Source organism: Pseudophryne corroboree, chromosome 2 (genome assembly GCF_028390025.1).
Source record: "Pseudophryne corroboree isolate aPseCor3 chromosome 2, aPseCor3.hap2, whole genome shotgun sequence".
Taxonomy (NCBI): domain Eukaryota; kingdom Metazoa; phylum Chordata; class Amphibia; order Anura; family Myobatrachidae; genus Pseudophryne; species Pseudophryne corroboree.
This window is the reverse complement of record NC_086445.1, coordinates 51,118,396-51,127,746: the sequence shown is the minus strand read 5'-3', so window position 1 is coordinate 51,127,746 and position 9,351 is coordinate 51,118,396. Positions and strand designations below refer to the sequence as shown.

The following is a 9,351-nucleotide window of genomic DNA, read 5'->3' as shown; positions in this document are numbered from 1 at the left end:
CCCCCCCTGCAGTGCACATGGTTTTGCCCAATTGCTAACTAAATTCCTGCTGCGATCAACTTGGAATTACCCCCTATGTGCTGTGCATGCGTTGCTGCTGGGTACCCCCCCCCCCCCCGTCATCTGATGTCTCTGCTGTATACTGAGATGGCCATTTACAGCGGACATCAGACAACTGGGTTGCAGTGCAGGAAGCCGACGATCAGATGACTGGAAGCACCATGGAGCCCACCAGGGTAATCCATCAATTGTTACCTTGCCGTCCAACGATAAATACTTTTGCCATCGATGTGGGAGAAATACCATTGATTTTCAGTACTGCGCGTGTGTGGTAATGGTCTACACACTTCCTGTCACCACAGTCCACATCATTTGTTTCCCTCCCATGGTTACCCCATCAGTGGTTATTCCTACTCCCAACATTTGAAAAAGGAAACTCCAGACACAACCCACTTCGCCAATCCGACCATGGCCATCTTAGTTCTCCCCAAGCTCCGCCCAGTTCTGATCAAACCACGCCCACATAATCTAGAAGTCACACCCTTGTATCAGTCTGTGAATTGGGACAGCCCCTTCCCATTCCTGGACTCACGCCTGCGTCACATGACTTTTATCTTGAAACAGTTTTTCTTATCTATGAGTCCAGAAGTCCAAACAAAAAACAATTATAATGTTAATCCCTTTTATATATATTTATTTTCTGGAAGCAGCGAGGCCTGTTACTGAGTCATACTTGTAAATGGTCAATATTTTCAACTGCGTATGTGTCAAAGTAGCAGAGTTGCGCAGCGCATGCGTTCCAGGTGTGTACCCAGAGTTGCAATTGCAAATGAGGTGCACGGTCTCAAAAATGTATTGGGCGTTCCTGAAATGTGGCGCACGAAGATACAGCGCCTTATGGCCGTATTACGTGACTGTCCCAGGCGTTCTCTGACTAGGATGTGGCAGGTGAAAGTTTTGATGGTGCATCAAAAGACGCAGAAACATAGGCGTTTCTATAACGGGTGCAATGTCTGTGGTGCAGATCTACAACGCTACACTCAGAGCCGGCCCTAACCAATATGATGCCCTAGGCAAGATTTTGGCTGGTGCCCCCTAGCACCACCGCTGGTTCCGCCTCTGACCTTGCACCTCTTTCCCAGCACCATCACCCCTCACCCATAGCAGTCCTTATTTTAGTGTTTGTACCCCTATATTTTAAATAGGAACAGTTCGCACATTTGGCGCACAGCCCAAAAAGTGGTGTGTTTTTGCTGGCAAGGGGCATGGCCACACAATAGTAACCCCAATTCCAATTATGCCACACAGTACTGCAACTTTATTCACATATGATCATGCGATAGTGTCCATAATTCATATTACATCCCACAGTAGTATCACTTTACCTTATAAATGTTACTCCTCACAGTAGAGCCCCTTATTCACATTACATCACACTGAATTGCTCTTTATTCACATTATACCACACCCTACTGCTCTTTATTCACACTAGACGACACAGTAGTGCCCTTTCTATACGCAACGCCACATAGTAGAGCACCTTATACACATAATGCCACACATTAGTAATGCATTTTTACACAATTCCACACAGTAATGCCCCTTACACATATGAGACAAATTATTAATGTCCTTATAAACATAATGCACCTTACACATTATGACAACCTTTATTAATGCCCTTTTACACATAATGTCCCTTACACATATGCCACACATTATTAATGCCCTTATACACATAATGACACACATAGTGCCCCCTACACATATGACGCATATTATTAATGCCCTTATACACATAATGACACACATAGTGCCCCTTTACACATATGTTGCACATTATTAATGCATTTTTACATGACACACATAATGGCCCTCATTCCGAGTTGTTCGCTCGCAAGCTGCTTTTAGCAGCTTTGCACACGCTAAGCCGCCGCCTACTGGGAGTGAATCTTAGCATAGTAAAATTGCGAACGAAAGATTAGCAGAATTGCAAATAGACACTTTTTAGCAGTTTCTGAGTAGCTCCAGACTTACTCGGCAACTGCGATCAGTTCAGTCAGTTTCGTTCCTGGTTTGACGTCACAAACACTCCCAGCGTTCGCCCAGACACTCCTCCGTTTCTTCAGACACTCCCGCGTTTTTCCCAGTAACGGCAGCGTTTTTTCACACACACCCATAAAACGGCCAGTTTCCGCCCAGAAACACCCACTTCCTGTCAATCACATTACGATCACCAGAACAAAGAAAAAACCTCGTAATGCCGTGAGTAAAATTCCTAACTGCATAGCAAATTTACTTGGCGAACATTGCGCATGCACAATTAGCGGAAAATCGCTGCGATGCGAAGAAAATTACTGAGCGAACAACTCGGAATGACCACCAATGCTCCTTACACATATTCTGAACACTACTGCACAACCAACCCACTCACATGCACACAGCACTCACACTGCCACTAACACTGTGACCTCTGCCTCATGTTGGATACAGATGTGTCCTCAAAAATCTTTCCTCAATGCTAACATCAGGCACCTTTTTTTTATGAAAATGCATCTTATTTGCATTGCTATGTGGCTAGGATGCACAAGCAGCTTCTGCTGATTAAACTGATATGCAGCATCCCTATATACTGTGTGAGACTGGCTGTATCTGTATATGAAATTCTACACACAGAATATAGGCATGCCGCATATCATTTTAATCAGCAGAAGCTGCTGATGCCCCTAGGCATATCAAATGCCCCAGGCAATTGCCTAGTTTGCCTATGCCTATGGCCGGCTCTGGCTACACCTATATGTAACGTCACAATGTATGACATCACATAGGGGTGTAGCAGTGCGGCAGAATCTTTTTTTTTGGGGGGGAGGAGGGGCCCTGTCTATTTTGTCAGTCCCGGGCCCCACAGTTTCTGATGGCAGCCCTGCACTCGGAACGCAGCTGTGATAAAAAAAAAAACCACCAGCAAAATGGCCGCAGTAGGGATTTCGTCCCTGGAACAGGGCGGCCACTATGTTGCCAGAGACCTGCGTATGTGCAGCCGACTCTGGCACAATGCCAGAGTCTCATGTGCTGTGAAGAGGAGGGGGCCCACCTGAAGCCTGCACACTGGCCCCTTCCTCTGTTATAACCCCCCTACGCAGAATATGGGTGTGCCAGTCCTTGCAGTCAGACGCAGCTTGCACACCGGGGGATGGGCTTATACTAGCGTGACCATAAAGTCGCAGACATGACTACAGCAAAGGATGTAAGAACGCAGCCTATCAATTCGCTGGGAAGCAGATAAATCGCTGCGGTACAGACGTATAGAGATCTGTGCATATCTATTTGTGCGTGATAAAAAGTGCAATTCTGTAGTAAAGTTGCTAATATTTCACAAGCCGGCCACAGCTCTGAGCTCGGAGGGAACACCTCTCGCTGCAATAGATACATCATAGGTCTCAAGGGGGACGTTTCCAGCAGAAAACAGAGAAACCCCAAACAAAGGGGCAGCTGGCATATTACTGCTGGGAAAGCAAGCACCCAGCGTGGGGCGAAGTGTAGCGGGGCCCCCGGATGTGGTGGGATTACCAGCGGGCAGCTGGGCCGAGGATTTCAAAGTAAATTAGGAAAGTTTTAATAGTAGAGAAATTTTCTTTTAAATAATGGCTCCAATTCCCATCTGATCGTATTTACTGGAGGATTGGACTGGTTAGTACATCGGAAGCTAGGCGATGGCACCTACATATGGCGTATGATGTGGTTTTATTGCAGTGCGCTTTCATTAATTCTATGATAGTTTTGATGCACCAAAAAAAAAAAGGAGATAGTTGTCAACATTTTAAACGCTTTCACATTCTGCCGATCCAGCGGCCCTAAAGCTGACCAGGGTGCGCTGTAGAATTTCCCAGGTGCCCCGGCCAGCGATACGATGGTATGTAGCAACTGAAGTGACTGTGAGGTGCCTCCATTGCATACATTGTGGGCCAGATGTACTAAGGCTTGGAGAAAGATAAAGTGGAGAGAGATAATTTACCAGCCAATCAGCTATTAACTGCCATGTTACAGACTGGGTTTGAAAAATGACAGTTATCAGCTAATTGGTTGATACTTTGGGTCTATTTACTAAGCCTAGGAGAGAGATAAAGTAGATGGAGATAAAGTACCAGCTTTCAAGCACAGCCTGTGACATGGCAGTTAGGAGCTGACTGGATGGTACTTATCTCCATCCCCTTTATCTCCATACCCCTTAGGGGTATATGTACTAAAGTGCGAGTGGAGATTTATCTAGCACCTCCTAGAAGAGAATAACTAGAATCTGATTGGTTGTTATGGGCAATATCTCCACTTCCAAAATCCTGCACTTTAGTAAATATACCCCACAACTGAACACAGCTGATGGTTTTAGAACTGCGCATGTGTCCGAATTGCACTGGTATGTGCCGCCAAGGTCTTGCGATGGCGGTCACAGGCAGGACTTATATGAAGTGATTGACAGCCGGCGGCCGCACGGGGGGGAGGTGACCAAGAGTGGCGACAAAAATGCGGGCGTGTGGCGACAGTTTCTCGGGTGTGTGTCTGCCAGTGACTGCGTCTCCAGACACAGATGCAATGGTTCCGGCGCCTCAGTTCAGGCGGCCATTCTGAGAAACCTGAGGCTTGCACAGAGATCCGATGTACGACCATCTTGTACGCAAGGCGCAGAACGGAGATGCCGATGGTGGGCGCAGTGCCGTAACTAGCCATTTTAGCGCTGTGTGCAAGAAACGACAATGGCGCCCCTCCCCCCCATGTAAGACAGGGGCAGTGCACGCCTCAGGCGCGCGCAAAATTTATAGGGGCGTGGCTTCACGGGGAAGGGGCGTGGCCACAAAATAACAGCAATTCATACTACGGTGCACAGTAGTCTACATTATTCAAATTACGCTGCACAGTAGCGCCACTACACCAGGTAGAGCCCCTTTTATACATTACAGCAGACAGCGTCCCCCTTTTTACACATTACGGCAGCCAGTCCCCCTCTTTACACATTGCGGCAGCCAGGCCCCCTCTTTACACATTGCGGCAGCCAGGCACCCTTTTTACACATTGCGGCAGCCAGACCCCCTTTTTATACATTGTGGCAGCCAGTCCCCCTTTTTACACATTGCGGCAGCCAGGACCCCATTTTACACATTGCGGCAGCCAGTCCCCCATTTTTACACATTGCGGCAGCCAGGACCCCATTTTACACATTGCGGCAGCCAGGCCCCCTTTTTACACATTGCGGCAGCCAGACCCCCTTTTTATACATTGCGGCAGCCAGGACCCCTTTTTACACATTGCGGCAGACGGTGTCCCCCTGAGAGAGAGAGAGAGAGAGAGAGAGAGAGAGAGAGAGAGAAAGAAAGAGAGAGAGAGAAAGAGAAAGAGAGAGAGAGAGACATACTTACCTTCTCCCCGCTGACAGGCTCCTCCTGCAGCTCCCTCTCGGTGCAGGCTGTGTGAGGTGAGAAGGAGGAGGAGGGAGGGGGAGCAGGGAGCCGCAGCAGCGCTATTTGATTGGTAGTAAGCGCCGCTGCAGCATCCCCCTCTCCTTCTGTATTGGCTGCCCGGCACTGCTATGGATGCTGGGATGAAGGAACCGCATCCCAGCATCCATAGCAGCGCCGGGCAGCCAATACAGAAGGAGAGGGGGATGCTGCAGCGGCGCTTACTACCAATCAAATAGCGCTGCTGCGGCTCCCTGCTCCCCCTCCCTCCTCCTCCTTGAACCCGGCGCTGGTCTCTCTCCTCCAGCGCGGCGCACGGCGCACACAGAGGCGGCATGTAATGAGTCAATTTGACTCATTACATGCCGCTGGCCGTTGCGCCCCCAGGGCAACTGCGCTGTGTGCCAAGCCCCCTTGGCACACACGTAGTTACGGCCCTGGGTGGGCGTCTCAGTACACAACCCAACATGGCAAAGGTCGACACATGAAAAGGTCGACATGAGTTTTTCACATTTTTCCCCCATTTTTGAACACTTTCATACTTTACGATCCACGTGGACTACGATTGGGAACGGTAAGCTGTGCCGAGCTCGCTCGCCATGCGAGGGGTCACGGTGCAGTAACTGAGGTTCCCCATCACTTTACGAAGAAAACGACACCAACATTTTAAAAAAAAAACCCCATTGAGCTTTTTCCATATCGACCTAATGACCGTGTCGCCCTATTTCATGTGTCGACCTAGTCACTGTCGAGTCGCGACCAATAGTAGTCGACATAAAGACTGTCGACCTAGTTACTGTCAACCCAACGAGCCACACCTGTAGGAACATGGAGCGTGGCCCCGATTGGCTGTCTAGGAGTACTACATTCCCCAACACTACATATTTATACAATATTATTGTGTATATATCTATCTACATCTATATATGTGTATATATATAAAGTCATATACACAGGCACACACACTATATATATATATATATATATATATATATATATATATATATATATATATATATATAAAACCTGTAACCTATATAGCCATATATCTAGGTACCCGCTGGCTAGGAAGGGGTTAAATGCCACCCACGTGGTGAGCTCAATGCCCAGAGGACGAGGGCGGGTGTGATTGGTCACAGTAGCGGGTGTGATTGGTCACCGGGCGGAGTGGGCGGGGCTGGCGGTGAGAGCTGGCAGGCAGTGTGAGGGAGAGTAGGGGATCGGAGTGGGTGTGTGCGGAGAGCAGGGGATCGGAGTGTGAGCAGCGGTATCGCCAGAGCTCGGGTCACCGGCGACAGGGGAGCGGTGACACCCGCTGGAGCCCGGTGTGAGGTGAGTCCGGGGGTGCTGGGCGGGACACATGGGATGGTCATACGTGCAGTGTTCTCACCCCATACATGTTCTCTGTGTAATCATGCAGGTGATCCTGCCTCACCTGTCTGTTTCCTATGCAGTGTGTGTGTGTGTGTATGTATGTATGTATGTATGTATGTATGTATGTATGTATATATATATATATATATATATATATATATATATATATATACACACCCTATTGTTGGGTCAGTGCAGTGATTGGAGGGAGAGGGGTGTGCTGCGCCCAGTATTGTCACCCCAGTGTGAGCCCTGATCACCAGGTAATGTGCATGTGTGTCCAGGCATGTCCTAGTGTGTGTGGACTTTGCACCCTTGTGGTTCCCATGACTGCACATGTCTAGGCTGTGAGCAGGTGTGTCAGCTCTGCAGGTCAGTGCATTATCCCAGTCTGTACACAGGGCTGACCTAGCTGTCTGTGCATTGCCTGGGGCTGCTGTGCTAATGTCCTGGGGGCACTGAAATAAAGGGTCTGTAATACTAAATGAGTGATTTCTGGTCACATACTCTGTAAGCAGCTGTGTAATGGTATTTGTAGCAGAAATATATATATATATATCCCTATCTATCTCTGTTGCAGTATCTAACAAGAGATGGGTTGGATACTGTAGCTCTATAGGTACATTCACGGATGAAACTGTGAAATATATATATATATATATATAAATTTCTTCTCATTAATATTGTTTGTCATGTCATTTTCCCCCACGGGCAATCTTTACTCCTGAGTTGCCCACTTTGCGCCTGCGCTGGCGGGTACATGAGGATAGACTGTAATCTGTATTGCATTTCACACCGGAAAGGAAACGTGGACTGAGGACAACACTGTAACCCTGTCATGGTGAAAGGCTGATTGATTGTACACCATCCTAAAGCTGGGTACACACTATATGATATATATTGTGCAATATTGGTACATGCGACAAATCTGCATTGTGCAGTGTGTATGCCCAATCCCATATTCCCAGAAACTGGTCATTGAATCGTGCTGATGTGCTGCACCTCCAATGGGACGATTCCACCAGCGATGCGGTATTGTTACAAGCACCATGTAACGATACATTGCGCAGATTGTATAGCGTGTACGGCGGATACAGTGTAACGTTACAGCACAGGGTTGCTCTGGACAGGTTCTTACATGTATGTACAGTGTGATCAATCCTGTCCCTGTTATGTCAGCCTCAGGAGCAGGCCATTGTGTTGCTGCTGTGAAAGTTACATACTGTCTAAGCAGGGGCTGAATATCACCCCTTCCAGTACTGCTAGGGCTATATTACAAGTGCTGGTAGTTTCGGCATGTTCCACTTCCTGTCCCGGCCTAGTCTTTGCCCTGTTAGTAACGTTGGCACAGTGTCCCATGTGTTCTGCCAGCTCTCTGGGTTTACACTTACTTCCTTCAGTTATGTTTCAGGTTGACGTCAGCACCTGTCCAGGTGTCTGAGCAGTAGAGACCTATAATTAGGGAGGAACCTGGGCCACTCCCAGGGGTTCACTCTCTGTGGGATGGCCGAGGTGTTGCATGTGAGCAGTCGTCGGGTTGGGGGAGATGTTCCACATTTCTAGCATTATCTGCATGGTTGTGGGGGGATATTCAGGGACCAGTAATGTAAGTGCTGACCTATAGTGGTGGGCTCGCTTTGTGATCGATGTCTGCAGATATTGCCATATAATTTGCTGGCATAAGGCCTAATTCAAGGTTGATTGCAAAAGCCAAATCTTCCGCTAATGGGCAAAACCACGTGCAGTGCAGGTGGGGCAGGTGTAACAGGTGCAGAGCAAGTTAGATTTGGGTGGGTTATTTTGTTTCTGTGCAGGGTAAATACTGGATGTTTTTGGATTTTTTTTTTTTTAATTTAGATTTCAGAGAAATAAGTAATGGAAAATATCTTTGGCGCTACCACCTTTATGTTAATTAATGATGGAAAAGTCTATAGGAATGTCCCATAAGCTTTCTCTGTGACTGAATTTTGATCTTGCTGTCTTCCAAATTTCTTCAGATCTCGGGATTCCTCATGGATAAGTGTACATATAAACAGAGGAAAGGAGAATATATAGTGTAGTATTTTTTTTTTTTTAAAATAGGTTCAAATTTATTTTAGATAACACAAATGATAAAAAACATTTAAAAATAATTTTCTTCTTCCATCCAATAAAAATTCTGTGTTTTTATATATGATTGGAACCGTACCGTGTCAAGCTCCCAGCATGGAGCAATGGAAAGAGCACAAAATTGGAGTGTCTTTGAACACCTTCCACCCAAATCTAAGTCTCTGCACGTTACATCTGCCCCACCTGCACTGCACATGGTTTATAGGAAAATATTGTTTTGCAAACAACCTTGAATTAGGCCCATAGTTTCTTATGACTTTGCCACGTTATATATATATATATTTATTTATTTTCCCTGTACAAGGGGTCACTGGTGGTGGAAGCTGCTCAGATCCTCCGGTTTCAGGCTGGAGTATTTGTCTTTCACACGGACACCGCTCCTCCTCCTAGATCCAGCATCTAATTCCAACTTGGTGAG

The 9,351-nt window shown here is 47.1% G+C and overlaps 1 protein-coding gene across 2 annotated transcripts in view; it reads left to right on the top strand.

Annotated features, from left to right (window-relative positions):
* Positions 1 to 6,609: 6,609 nt before the first annotated feature.
* Positions 6,610 to 9,351, top strand: part of PAK1 (p21 (RAC1) activated kinase 1) — a 102,580-nt gene continuing 99,838 nt past the window's right edge. For both annotated transcript variants that reach the window (XM_063951282.1, XM_063951281.1), the window contains exon 1: positions 6,610 to 6,782. The gene's annotated coding sequence lies outside the window, so the exon portion shown is untranslated. The remainder of the gene's footprint in view (positions 6,783 to 9,351) is intronic.